We start from the raw sequence: 15,124 nt of genomic DNA on the forward strand, positions 1-15,124 counted from the left end.
CAATTCCGTATTGCATTTCCACAATACTCAAATTGTTTCTTCTTGGCTGCTTGTAACATTTTCTCCTTGACCTGGGAACTCTGGAATTTGGCTATAATATTCCTAGGAGTTTTCTTTTTAGGATCTTTTTCAAGAGGTGATTGGTGAATTATTTCAATTTCTATTTTGCCCTCTGGTTCTAGAATATCAGGGCAATTTTGCTTGATAATTTCTTGAAGGATGATTTTTAGGTTCTGTTTTTGATCATGGCTTTCAGGTGGTCTGATAATTTATAAATTATCTCTCTTGGATCTACTTTCCAGGTCAATGGTTTTTCCGATGAGATATTTCACAATGCCTTCTATTTTTCCATTTGTTTGGATCTGTTTTATAGTATCTTGATTTCTCCTAAACTCATTAGCATCCATTTTCTCCAATCTAATTTTAAAGGAATTATTGTCTTCAGTGAGTTTTTAAAATTCCTTTTCCATCTGGCAAATTCAGCTTTTTAAGGCATTCTTCTCCTCATTGGCTTTTTGAGCCTCTTTTGTCATTTGAGTTAGTCAATTTTTTAAGGTGTTATTTTCTTCAGAATTTTTTTGGGTCCCCTTTAGCAGACTGTTGACTCACTTTTCATGATTATCTTGCATCATTCTCATTCCTCTTCACAATTTTTCCTCTACTTCTCTTACTTGATTTTCAAAATCCTTCTTGAACTCCTCCATGGACTTTAACCTATTCATATTTTTCTTGGAAGCTTTTGATGCAGGAGTTTTGCCTTTGTTGATTCTTCTGATTCCATGTTTTGATCCTTTTTGTCCCCAAAAAAGGATTAGGTGCTCTTATTGTACTTCCTCTGCTTGCTCATCTTGCCAGTTAATTATTTGTCTTTTGAGCTCTTTGCCAAGGTACAACTCTGCTTCCAGAGTGGAGAGCTGTAGCAGCAAGCACCCCAGTGTCCCCAGGGTCGCTGCCAACACAGGTTCTTGGATATGCTTTGATAAAGGAAAGCAACTCAAAATGGGTTAACAAGCTTACTTTAATCAGTCAAACATATATCGTTTACCTAGTTCAGGGAAAAAGGTCAGCACCCTGAACTTCAGAGTATACAGACAGATTTATCAAGACAGAAACAGATCAAGTAGACAGCTTTCCAAACTGTCCAACCATTACATCCATATCAAAGAACATCTGGGTTTCAAATCCGGGGGGCCCTGGACAATGGCTTCCCAGAGTTTCATATGATCAAATCACAGAACACTTCTCAAAGTGAGCCCCAGAACAAAGCTACACATCAGGGCTTATATAGCCTTCTCCTTGCTTAGAGAATGTAACAACCTTATTGACCCACTGGCCAATCAAAAAGTATCTACTGAAAAACAAGCCTCCTACCCCAGGCTCCTGGTGCACTTTAGCCTAGGAGCAGGGAAGATCTTTAAATTTACATTCCCATTACAAAAGCTTTGTCGCAAATCTCTGGGGTTTTCAGAAATGTTGTCAGAGGTCTAAGGAGAGGGCACTCCGTATGGCCACCACAAGTCCTGGCACACTGGCCACATACCCCAGGACCACCACCCAGGACTACAATCCATATCCAAGCAGGTCAAAGCAAGAGTGATTACCCTCTGAATGGTCATTTGGTCCCCCTACAATCTGCAGGCCAGGAGCTCCTGAGGCATCCAGTTCCAACAGAGTTCCTCACTGACCCTTTATTTTGTCTTTGGCGTTTATGGGTTGAGATGTCTGGAAACTGCCATAGTTGCCAGTGATTCACTCTCCTGAAGTCTGCTCTGGATGGTCTGGGCCACTGGTTGGGACTGCTCTGGGCTTGCCATGGCTCACACAGGATTGTGCTTGGCTCCCAGCTTAGTGTGATAGACCCTTCCTGTCTGGATGCTGGGTTGCTGTCAGCAGATTTGTTTCTCTCTGTCACTTTGTGAGTTCTGTAGCTCTAAAATTTGTTTACAGTCACAATTTACAGGTATTGGAGGTGGTTATGGTGGGAGCCCACAGAGTTTCCTCCTTCTACTCCACCATATTGGCTCCCCCACTATTTGTTTGTTTATTTATATTTATTCATGTATTTATTTATTTATTTATTTATTTATTTATTTATTTATTTATTGCTTTTTGGAGCGGGGAGGGCAGGGCAATTGGGGTTAAGCAACTTGTCCTAGGTCACACAGCTAGTAAGTGTTAAGTGTCTGAGGCCAGATTTGAGCTCAGGTCCTCCTGACTCCAGGGCTGGTGCTCTACTCACGGTGCCACCTAGCCACCCCTATATTTTTTAAAGATGCTCTGGTTGTGTATGATAGTGCATGCCTACAGTATCTACTACCTCAGAGACTATGACATGTAGATCACTTGAGCTCTGAATTTCTGAGCCAACTGGGTGTCCGTATTAACTCTAGCATCAATGTAGTAAGTCCCTGGGAGGAGGGTGACACCAGGCTGCCTTAGGTGAGTCAAACTGACTAAAATTTAAAAATGGAGTTGGCCAAAACTTTTGTCCTCATCAGTGATTAATTTGTGCTAATGAGTTGGCATTGTACTTTCAGCCTAGATAAGAAGAGAGGAAGAGCCCCCTCTCCCCCACCAAGTGTTTTGTCTTTTCTTTTATAGGAAAGGCATAGTTCTTCAGAGTTGATTGTAAAATACTATATCTTTTCATGGCACATGTTGAAGGGGTTGTTAGCAGCATTTCTTCTTCACTTAAATATGTTATGGGGGGTAGTAAAATCTTTAGATTGGCCTTAAGAATGTAAGAAATGCCATTCTTCATCAGATCTAATATAACATTTTTCACAACATAAAGAGGAAATGAATCATAGTTGCAGTTTACAGGTACATTGCATAACAGTTGCATGTGGTATGAGATTATCTAAATTTAATATTCTCTCTTTGAGTCTGAAAAAAACAAAACAAAACAGAAAACTGAAATGGTGAAGTGAATTTCCCCAGACTACTAAGCTGGTTAGTGGCAGAAATAGACCTAGATCTGCTAGCTCAATATTTTTTCTATTATATCACTGTATTCCATATTATTCAAGATATGGTTACCCTTCTCAGATTCATATCAACACTCTTCACACTCTCTTATCATAGGATAAAATACCAAATGTTTTGGGGTGGGTTTTTTTTGGTGACTTTAAAAAAAAGTAACTTTCTACTTCTTAGCATTGTTAGAATTGTCTATACTTGAAAGAAAAAGTTTAGGTCAGGAAATTCCTATGACTTCTAGGGAACTGTAAAAATCATAAAAATCACTGTAAAACATTGCTCCCTGTATGAAAATCTAGCTTTGTTTCAGAAGACACCAAACTAGTCATATGTCTATTTTAAAACAGAATGATCCTTTTTCACTATCTTTATCATCATTTAAAATAGCTGGATGGTATATATTTATAGATTACTGTAAAATTGCTTATAAAATCCAACTAGCAAACACAAGATAAAAAAAAGCTACAATAAAATATTGATTAAACTAATCCAACTATTTGAAATCTTCAAACGTAGATTTGTTCAAGGACAGAAGTTGAACAAAGCTCTGGGAAGCATTGTTAATAGTCAGCTGGCAAAGGATAAGGATCTATAAAATACTGGGATTGGTCAGTTTTCCCTCCAATAAGAAGAGAGGAAACTGAGATTGACCAGCAAATCTACCAAGCAAGTATAGGAGTCAAAGACTTCTACAATTCATAGAGAATTTAAGAAAGGAGTAGGCCAGCCGGGGAAAATAGAAGTGGCAAAGGGCAGGCATTGAGAGGAACTCACCTGATCATAGGAAAAGAGAAGAGGCAACAATCAACAAAATATAAAATATAAAATCAACAAAATATAAAAGAATTTTAAGTGAAAAGCAGCTGGGAATAAGGAGGAAAGTGTGAAACTAAAGAGAATAAAAGGATAAAAAATACATACTACTATTAGATTTCAAACACACATACACATACCTTCTAAGTATCAAGGAAGATTTAGAACAATCTTCTCAAATGTCCTGCATCTACTGCATGTGACAAGCTAGAAAGAAAATTCAACCTAATGGGAGTCTAGGAAAGTCAATCAAACCCTTAAAGCTTTAGTTTACTTTATAAAATGAGTATAATATCAATACCTATATCAGGGTTATTGCAAGAACCAAATGAGATAACTTTCTAAGTGCTTTGAAAATGTTAAGTTCCCTAGAAATTTTTGTTGTTCTGTTGTTTCTGTCATGTCTGACTCTTCATGACCCCATTTGGGGGTTTCTTGGTAAAGATACTGGCATGGTTTGCCCTTTCCTGCTCCAGTTTATTTTTACAGATGAGAAAACCAAGGCATACAAGGTTAAGTTACTTCCCCAGGGTCACACAGCTAGAAAGTGTCTAAGGATGGATTTGAATTCTGATGATGAGTTTTCTTGATTCCAAACCTGGTGTTCTATCCACTGAACCACTCAATCTCCTTATAAAAATGGTATAAAGATGATGATAAAAGCTAAAGAATTTTAACCTTTGCAATGTGTTTCCCATGCGTTACCTCATTTCAGTCTCACAACAACATTGTATTTTTTTTTTGCTTTTTGGGGGGCAATTGGGGTTAAGCGACTTTCCCAAGGTCACACCGCTACTGTGTGTGTGTGTGTGTGTGTGTGTGTGTGTGTGAAGTGTCTGAGGCTGGACTTGAACCCAGGTCCTCCTGACTCCAGGGCTGGTGCTCTATTCACTGAGCTACCTAGCCACCCCAACAAAATTGTATTCCACAGGATTGTTGTGAGGATAAAATAATTTATGAAAATCACTTTGTGAACCTTTAAGTTCTATATAAATGTCAGTTATTATTAGACAAAAGCAAAATGGCTGATGTTTACATGTAGCCCTTTAAGATTTGCAAAGCACTACATTATCTCATTTGATCCTCATGACAACCCTGGGAGGTATGTGCTTTTATTACTCATACTTTTCCAATGAAGAAATTGGGATACAGAGAGGCCAAGTGATTTATACAGCATCACACAACTACAGAGACAAGAGTTGAATTCACATCCTCCTAAGTCCTGTATTCTATCTATCTATATCACCTCACTTCTATAATGGTAACCATGAAGAACATTAAAATAATGACAATAACACATTTATATAGCATTTTAAGATCTAAAAAAGTACTTTTCAATGTTTCCCACAAAATTCAAAAGGAATTAAAATAAACAAGGCTGATTGAAGGGTTTAAGTTGTTCAGAAAATTCATTTACATAGAGTATTCCATTTCTCAATTTTTTTTTAAACTGATAACATTTACTGAACATTTTTTCCCATAATTAATCTACTCCTCGGGTCCTACAAAACATGATGATCTTATCTAGGTAAAAAAAAAAAAAAAACACCACGTGACCTAGCAATACCACTTCTAGGGCCAAAGAGTGTGACCCAAAGAGAACACACAAGTGGGAAGAGTGGCAGTATGTACAAAAATATTTATAGCAACTCTTTGTGTGGTGGCAAAGAACTAGAAATCAAGGGGATGCCCATCAATTGGGAAATGGTTAAACAAGTTGTGGTATATGAATGTGAAGGAATACTATTGTGCTATAAGAAATGAGGAGCAGACACACTTTATAATAACCTGGAGAGATTTATATAAACTGATGCCTGAGTGAGGGGAGCAGAACCAGGAGAACACTATACACAATTACAGACACATCATATCTGTGATGACTTACGTTGATAAACGGGGCTACTCGTAGCAATGCAAGGCTATAAGACAAGTCCAAACGACTCATGATGGAAAAGGCTATCTCCATCCAGAGGAAGAATTCCAGAGTCTGAATGCAGATTGAAGCAAACTACTTGCTCTCTCTCTTTTTTGCTTTTTTTTTCTTCTTTCTCATTGTTCATTACATTGGTTATAACCCTTTATAACTTGACTAATGTTTAATGTGAAGGTGTTTATAGAACCTATATTGGATTACATACCACCATAGAGGAGGAGGGAGGGGAAGAGGGAGAAAATTTGTAACTCAAAAGCTTGTGGAACTGAATGTTGTAAATAAATAAATTAAAACAAAACACAAACAGAATTTGGGGGACATTTGGATAGCTTATATTGTGGCACTGTTTGTACAAAAGATAACCAGGAAAATAAATGCAGCTTATGTAACAACATTTGTTGAAAAGGTAGCAATATTCTACAAAGAATTCAATAAGATCATACAAATTAAATTACCCTATACTTAAATACTTGATAACCTCAACACAATTGTTGGAATGGGTGAGAAATATATTGGGAAATATACATGATGAATAAGGAATTAGAGAGAACAAAGGCTTGTAGACTAAATAGAAGCCTCACACCTATACAAGAAGAAAACTTTCTTCAAGAAAAGAATCAGCAGATGCTAGACATGGTGAGTACCAAATTACATCACAAAGAATGAAAAACAATTATCACAGACAGGAAATAACTTGCTAGTGATGTGAGAGTTATTCTTAAATCAGCTGTTTCTGTATAGTCATAAAACTGATCTGTTAGGGCAAGGAAAAAAAAATAATGGTACAAAGCTAGAAGAAAGAAAAAGAGAGAAAAGGATAAGGCATGAAATTGAAACAAATGATTGTTGAACGAGTCAAACAACTTACTGCTAAAAAAAGGTAATGTAATAAAGGACATAGACATTATCGTATACAGAACTTTAGCAATCAATTGTTTAGCAAATTATTAGTCATAATAAATGAATGGTGAATGAAAAGGCATTTATTAGGCATTTTTATATCCCTAGCACTGTGCTAAGCATTGAAGATAACTTTTTTTTTAAGTCAATAATCAATGCTCTTAAGGAACTTAGATCCTAGTCAGGGAAGACAATACATATATGGGAATGGTGACTACATTGGGACAACATTGTTAGAGAAGTCACAGGAGTAGTGAGTGGAGTCAAATGGAAATTGATTGACACCTGCTTATCAGTTGTAATAAAAATTGCTATCCAGGAATCCTTAGTGCCAATTTGATTACTAGTGTTAGAGCTATAGATAGAAAGGTGTGAGGGTAGTGTATCCATCTATTTGGAAATTATAATGATGAAAAAATAACATTTCTATAGTGCTTTGAGCACTTTATAGACAGTGCTCATTAGATTTTTATAAGAACCCTGTTATGTAAATGCTATTATTAACCTCATTTTACAAATGGTGAAACTGAGGCAGGAAGAGGTTAAATGACTTGCCCAGTTAATAAATATCTAAAGCCAGATTTGAACTAAGGTCTTCTTATTAAAAGTCCAATGTTCTGTTCACTGTCCCATCTAACTGCCTTAACAGTCTTTTGAGTTTGTGTTGGGCTAGATATGAATCAGATCATTAATCAAAAGATTAAAGGACTTCAGGGTAAAAACTGGAGCTCCAGGTTAGAGGTGGAAGCTGGAACTCAGAAATATTGTATAAAGATGGCAGGTAGTAATAGATCAAAAGAGCCTAAAAATACATTAATCAACATATTGACTAGTTTGATGAGGAGAGACAGCTGGTGGCCAGACCAAATAAAATTTTGAAAGTGAACTTTAAAAAAATTCAGAGGGAAGATGATAGAAGATTGTGAGAAATATAACTTCACAAAACAGTAAGAAATACAGGGTAAAAGCAGTTTATAAAGAACTAATTTAACAAGAGATCCCACTAGGCAAAGCCATCTTAAAGGCCTATATAGAAGAAAATGAAAGGTCAAGAAACAGAAAAAAATGGAAAAGATCTGCAAAAATCTTTGTGAGAAATTTTTTTATCCATCAAGGAGTATCTACCATAATTGAGTTATAAATTCAGAAGCCCGTATATACTTCTAGAGATGGAAGAAATGATATTAAAATGAAGAAAGGAAAAGTAGCCAGATTAGACCAACCTTACACATAGGAAATCCATATTGAACATATTCAAGCATCCATTCACAATGTTACTGAAGAAAATTGCACACTAAGTATGGGGATGTATCTTTTTTGACACAAAAAAAATATGACCCAGAAAACACCAATAACTATGAATGTCTGTGACAAACTTTCACATCAACATGCATTTAATATTAACTATATTTTAATTCTGATGACATTACCAAAGAGGTTATTTTTAAGAAAGACATAAGATTTCACAAGAGATATTTCACAGACAGTGGAGGACATCTTTACAATCACATTATTTACTGAGTGATGAAGGCAATTTAAGATTCCACAGTTCTTATTGTTCAATGAGTGTAAAAAGTATTTAGTTTGGTATAGCAAAAATGTAATGTTAAATTTATCTTAATAATAAGCTATTTCCCACCCACACATCAAATTATTAAAGATTCCTTGAAATATCTAACAACAGAAATAATATCAAATTCATATCACATTTCTCTGTCTGTCTCTCTCATCTCTCTCCCTCTCTCCTCTCTCTTTCATCCCCCAAGAGTTTAATTTTTTGCTGTTATTGTTGTTCTGAATTTGAGAAATATCAATAAACATTAACATTACCATGTAAAAAGGGGAGGAAGAAAAGAGGTTTGTATAGGAAATTAAACATTTCTAATATGTAAAACATTTTAAATTAACGGTTAAATCAGCTTGTTAATTCTAAATCTGTCCTGGTTGTACATCTCCCTCTGAATTTCCTTCTGTTCTCTTCTGTGTATTTGAAAAAAAAAGACAATTGATGTGTTGCTTTTTTCATTTCTTTCTTCTGGGGGCAGGGGCATCACTATTGCTACCTGCATGTAAGCATATTTACTCAGTGTTGAATGGAAATATCTACTGAGTTTTGTGCCATTCGCATATATTTTATTGTTCTTTTCTGTGATATTATTTTTAAGAATAGATATTATATAAAAGAAACATACGAAAGTTGTAGCTTCTTTTTTTCTCTTTGAAGTAAAAATGTGCTTCATTTGTTATGAGACTCAAATGCAATAATGCAAACAAATAGAATCAGGTATTGGATTTGAATTCTGTGAGAAGATACACTCAAATGAAGAAAACCAAGAACCAAAGTTGGAGTAAAGGTGTGGAACAAAGACCAACAGAAGGAGAAAGAGAAGAAGTAATTTTTTGGAGCAATTTATAAAGAGTTCAGGAAATATCACCTGCCATGATAAAGTAATGATTAGTGATGGTGAACTTCAGTTATGCAGATATTTATAGGACTTCTCTCTCTCCATAAATTAAAGAATCTAGTGGAGTTTTTTCAGTTTTTATTTTGTTTTCCTTCCCTTACTGATATCATACTTTAAGAAGTAAAGAAAAGAAATAAAGGAACAACTATTCCACACCTGATTCTAACCAATAAGCAGGCCTTGTTATTGAAGTACTAATGGCAGAAGTTGACGTGAAAAATCATTTCACCTTAAAATATGTGATTTTTAAAAGTTAAAAAGGTCAGGTATTGCCTTACATGTGCTCTAGGTCTGGGGAGAACAAATTTCCAACCACTCAGGGAAGAAGATTACATGCCCTAAAATTCTTCTAAAAAAGTCAGCCCAGGAGAGATGGGTCTAGCTTTCATTATACCAGATAGATTTTCAATGGCATTTAAATAGAATGACTTTCTGGGCTATATATAGTTACAATTTTTTTTAAGTTCATGGACTCCAGGTTAAAAACCCCAGTAGAGGAATCAATAGCAACCTGTACAACTGTCAGATGCCTCTTAAGGTCATTGATTGTTTTATAAGGATTAATTAGCCTCTTTCGCAGGAAATAGCTTTTTAATTCTTGGTGGTAGTTTGGGATTTTAGTCACACTTTCAATGTAAATGATCTTATTACACTGTGTGTCTGAATGATCCTCTAAATGCTTGACTTCCCCACTGAAACATTCTTATCAATACCTCTAATGGTCATTGCAGTGTGTGCTTTAAGAGCTACAACTTTTGTGTGTTTCATTAAAGTAATAGCTGTTCTTAAAAAACAAAGAATTGAGAACATCACAAAAGAGCAATGGAATATATGTGAATGGCACAAAATCTAGTTGCCATCTGACAGAGAAATTAACAAACACGGGGGAAACCAGCTCAGTCTGGTTTCATCTAAGCAACGTCATACATTTTGAATCATTTAGTATCTACATAAGCATATTAGCATGACCATCACCAACAAAAATCAAACAATTTTTTTGTCCCAAGTAATTTTAACATCCCTGTAGGATAAATAATCTGAGAAAGTGATAAGATTAGGAACCTCATACATGAAAAGGACATTACTTATCATAAACTCTACCTACCCTAATGGTATAGATGACAACTCTTATTTCTTAGAAATTAAATGATTTGCCAAAGATCACAGAGTCCAAGAAGAGAACTTGGGTCTTCCAAATACCCAAGTTCAATTTACTTTGAACTAAATCATATTCAAACAGGAAGGAATAACTTTTGAACCAACTGTATTGATGTAATAGGGAAACATCATTAACTCTACTAACTCTACTACTTTGCTGACCAATGAAAAATATTCCTCTCTTTAATATTATCAGTCATTCTCATTCTTAAAGACAGGAAACCTATTTAATCTAGTGATATGATACAGATCTACATCAACATACCTTAGAAAACAAATGATAAAGACAAATGTTGATATTATTTCTGACCTCCTCTGAGTTCAAACAAATTCATACAATAAAAGGGAAGCACAATGATAGCTGAATCACCAGCAATACCTTTTTTTAAATCTATATCATGGAAACATTCTATCTCCTTTCTACACAAGTAGTGCATCATAGTGGATAGTTATCATTTAAGCCAAAAGGAATGAATTTAATCCCCATCTATGACAAATACTGGCTGTTTGATCTTGATTGAACAAGACACTTAAATTCTCATTTTTCTAGGCAACCTCCTGAAACTATCAGTTACAGAGAAGATGCCAACCTACACTGGTAGAGGGAATTTCCTCACCTGGGAGTTCATTATGCCAATGAAATTATAAGTCTGTTGCCTAGTCCAATCCCTATCTCTTTCCCTCTGCTCTTTTCAAATGACTAAGTTAAGAAACAGGTAGGGGGTAGGAGAAGGCTGTTAGGAAGGCACAAAAAGATACAGCAGTAAATGCCTATATTTGGACTATTGTGATTAATGATATGCTACTTTAATCTGACCAGTGGGAATGAAGTATTTAAAGTTAATTTGTCAATATGAATTATTAAAACTTAAAGTAGACTCATTTTGTTTCTATTACCCAAAAGAAAGAAAACTCACAGAGTATATTTTGTACTAAATGTTTGAAAATATTGTTCATCTCACTCTTACTCTTCCAATTTGCAAAACATTGAAAGAATCTTAAAACAGGTCCTTACTTTTTTAGAACTGAAAAAAAATAATAATTTCCAGGAGCTCCCCAAAACACTCTAAAGGAAATGATTCTTACTTTGAAAGAGTTCAATTTAGATGCCTATGTGACACAGAAAAATTTCTTTAAAAGACAGTTCAGTATGACATTGTGCAAGTCCTTATTTTCTTATGAGAGCTTTAATAACTATTCGTCTCTTTATAATTTTCATGTCATTGAATGTATTTGTATGTAGACAAACTCAAAAGCAGGTTCTAAGTATTCTGTATGATCAGTAAATGACTTTTTTTCTGGAATAAATTATTCAGTGACAAAGAGTAATTAAAATGTGACTTGCAGAATAAAGTGCAATTCATCTTGGCTCCTATCCAAAGAGTTGTCTCTAAAATACCAAATCGGTCTCATTATAAAATGATTTTACCTTCAAACCAGTCACTCCTCTGGCATGCACATTGAGGACTGAATTAAAATGTAGCCTCAGTGTTTTGCCAATGACATAATTTTACCTTCAAGAGAATTGAATCCCAATGTTCACAATCAAAATAGGATACACACACATGCATATACATATATATGTATATATACATATTTGCATACATAAGCATATGTGTATTAGGATTTGGTTGTAACAATAACTTTAGATGAAGATTATTCTGTGAAAATAGTAGCTATAATATAGCTATAATAATAATATAATAATAACCACTTGTATCTCATTTTAAGGTTTGCAAAGCACTTTATAAATATTAACTCATTTTAGCCTCACCATAACTTTGGAAGGCAGGTACTACTATATTCTCCATTTTACCAGTGAGAAATTGAGGCAAACAAAGATTAAGTGACTTGCTTAGGGTCACACATTTAGTGTCTGAGGCTATAGATTTAAACTGGGTCTTCCTGAATTCAGATTTAGCACTCTGTCCATCATACCACCTAGCTGCCCACAATAAGATTGATAACTTTCAGTTCCAAACAAGGGTAAATTATTTATCCCTCATGTTAATTGGTGGTACATACTCTAAACAAATAGGATTCACTGAATTTTCAGGGCTTCATAGTCTTTGATTCCTACAGTTCTCTGAATTTTAGTCCAGGCATATTCAAGAGACTACAGACTAACTCAAAAGACTTTTTCAAAGATCGAGCTGTTGGAACAATCATAGAAGATAATTATAAGATTCAGAGGGTCCTAGATCCCCATTAAACAGTCCATTGAGTCAAAGAGATGTGTCCCTCTCTTAAGTTATAGAAAAAAATCACCTACAGACTCTCCCATTCAAATGTAGGAATCTACTGACGCACCTCCAAAATACCACAGACATCCTGGAAAAGGCAAGTCATAAGCAGAAGGAAGAACTGTGGGTATAGTTCGTAGAGCGACCCACAGAGTCTTTGAGGAATTTTCAGTACTCTTTTTCTACACTTTATGTATCTGAGACAAGTCAAGAACATATAAAACACAAGTAAACACAAATGCCAGCACATAAAAAAATCATTAAGGAACACAGGTCCTCATGAAACACACTACTTTGAAAACTTTCTTGGTATCTTCTTCATTCATCAAATATTTATCAGTCAATGACTATGTGGAAGACATTATGCTAAGGAAAGGAAGAGAGAAAGAAGAAAGCAAAGAAAGAAGAATAGAAGAAAGGCAGGCAGGAGGAAGGAAAAAGGGAGGAAGGAAGAAAGGGAGGGAGGGAGAAAGTAAAGGATGTAGGAAGGATCATAGAAGAAAGAAAGAACAAAAATAATTAATAGACAGATAAAAAGACAAGTCAAAGTTCCTGACCTCAAGGAACTCTCTCCCTTTCATTCACTGATGGTCAGCCTGGAGTATAACAGGTCAATCAAATAAACACCAACTAAAGATTCCCTCCTTGTTTTTGTATTGGGCAGATGATAGGTCCAATGTAGGTGAGTCCCTAGCAAGCAATCCACAAACATATATTAAGCACCTGATCTGTACAAGTCACTGTGCCAGGTGCCGGTCTTCACATCAAGGATGTTGACAGAAACTGCTGCCCTCCTAAACATAAAACTGAAATTTCCTTCCTCTAAGCTTCAGGATTTTTTTAAACCTGGTTGTGATGTAACTAGCATCCACACAGGAATTAGACATGATCTGCAATCACAATTACTGAGATATTGATGGTATATTTACCCCTTTTGTGTCACCATAGTACTTCTATAAATTTCATAGCATTGTCACAGATTTTTTTTTCCCTCTAAAAACAATATTTTAACAATTCGGCCTTTACTATACATTGCCCAGCAATGAAAACAAGATTTCTTTAAAAAGTGACATAATTGCCATCCCATAAATTACCAAAAATTATTTTACTGAATTAGAATAAAAACAACAACAACAGAATTCATTTGGAAGGACAAAAAGTCAATAAAATCAAAGAAACTATTAAAAATGTAAAGAAAAGGGGGCAGAGCCAAGATTGCAGAATATAAGCAGGGACTTGCTTGAGTTCTCCCCCAAACACCTCCAAATATCTGTAAAAAATAACAACAAATTCTAGAGCTACAGAACAACAAAATGATAGACCAAGACAAACTAGAAGGTCAACAGGAAAGGTGTTTTGTACCAGTCTGAGAGAAGAGAGCAGTCTAGTGTGGGTAGCCCTGTCACAGAGAGGCCAGAGCAGACCTCAGATGACTGAAGCACTGGAAGGTATGGCAGTTTCCAAACTTTTCAACCCACAAACACCAACAACACCTTAGAAAGTCTGTAGGAAATATCTGTAGGACCTCAGTGAGAGAGGAGTAAGCTTGAGTCCCAGCCCTAGCGGGGTTGGCAGCAGCTGCAGTGGATGCTTCCAAAGCTCTCAAGGGATAAAGCTGCTAATCAGAGGAGAATTGTAGGAATCTCTTTGCTGGAACTGAGGCAGGATCTTTTTGCTTTGCCCATGCTTTACATCTGGATTGCAGTCCTTAGTAGTGATGTCCCTGGGGTGAGGAGAAGTGCTGGCATGTCAGATCCTGTGGCAGCAATGGAGAGGGAATACTCCTCACAGTTCTAAAGCAGAAAAAAAGTGCTTGTGGTTACTCACAGACCAGAGCACAGATTTGGAGAGGAGTAATAACTCTCGTTTGATCATAAAAACTTGGAAGAAGTGAAAATTTACAGCTCCCTAGAAATATCTATGAAAACAGTTGCATGAAATTCCTGAAGCTTGGTACAATACACCCTCCACACTGGAACCACAACAAATATCTAAATGGTCAAGTAATTGGCTAGGAAAATGAGCAAAGAACAGGAAAAAAAAATCAGACTAGAATCTTACTTTGGTGATAAGGAATATCAAAACATACAAACAGAAGAAGACAACAAAGTCAAAGCTCCTACATCCAAAGTCTCCAAGAAAAATATGAATTAGTTGCAGTGTATGGAAGAGCTCAAAAAGGATTTAGAAAATCAAGTAAGAGAAGTAGAGGAAAAGTTGGGAAAAGAAATGAGAATGATGCAGTAAAATCATGAAAAACAAGTTGAAAACTTGCAAAAGGAGACCTCAAAAATGTTGAAGAAAATAACACCTTAAAAATAGACTAACCCAAATGGCAAAAGAGATCCAAAAAAGCAAACGAAGAGAAGAATGCCTTAAAAAGTAGAATTGGCCAAATGGAAAAGGAAGTCCAAAAGTTCATTGAAAAAAATATTTCAGGGCAGCTAGGTGGTGCAGTGAATAGAGCACTGGCCCTGGAGTGAGGAGGACCTGAGATCAAATCTGGCCTTGGACACTTTACACTTACTAGACATGTGACCTTGGGCAAGTCACTTAACCACAATTGCCCTGCCTTCCCCCCTCCAAAAAGAAAAAAAAAGAATCTTAAAAACTAGAATGGAGCAAATGGAAGC

This window comes from Petaurus breviceps, unplaced genomic scaffold (assembly GCF_028583685.1).
Source record: "Petaurus breviceps papuanus isolate PSGF00001 unplaced genomic scaffold, PetGlider_PUasm1.0 189, whole genome shotgun sequence".
NCBI classification, from domain to species: Eukaryota; Metazoa; Chordata; class Mammalia; order Diprotodontia; family Petauridae; genus Petaurus; species Petaurus breviceps.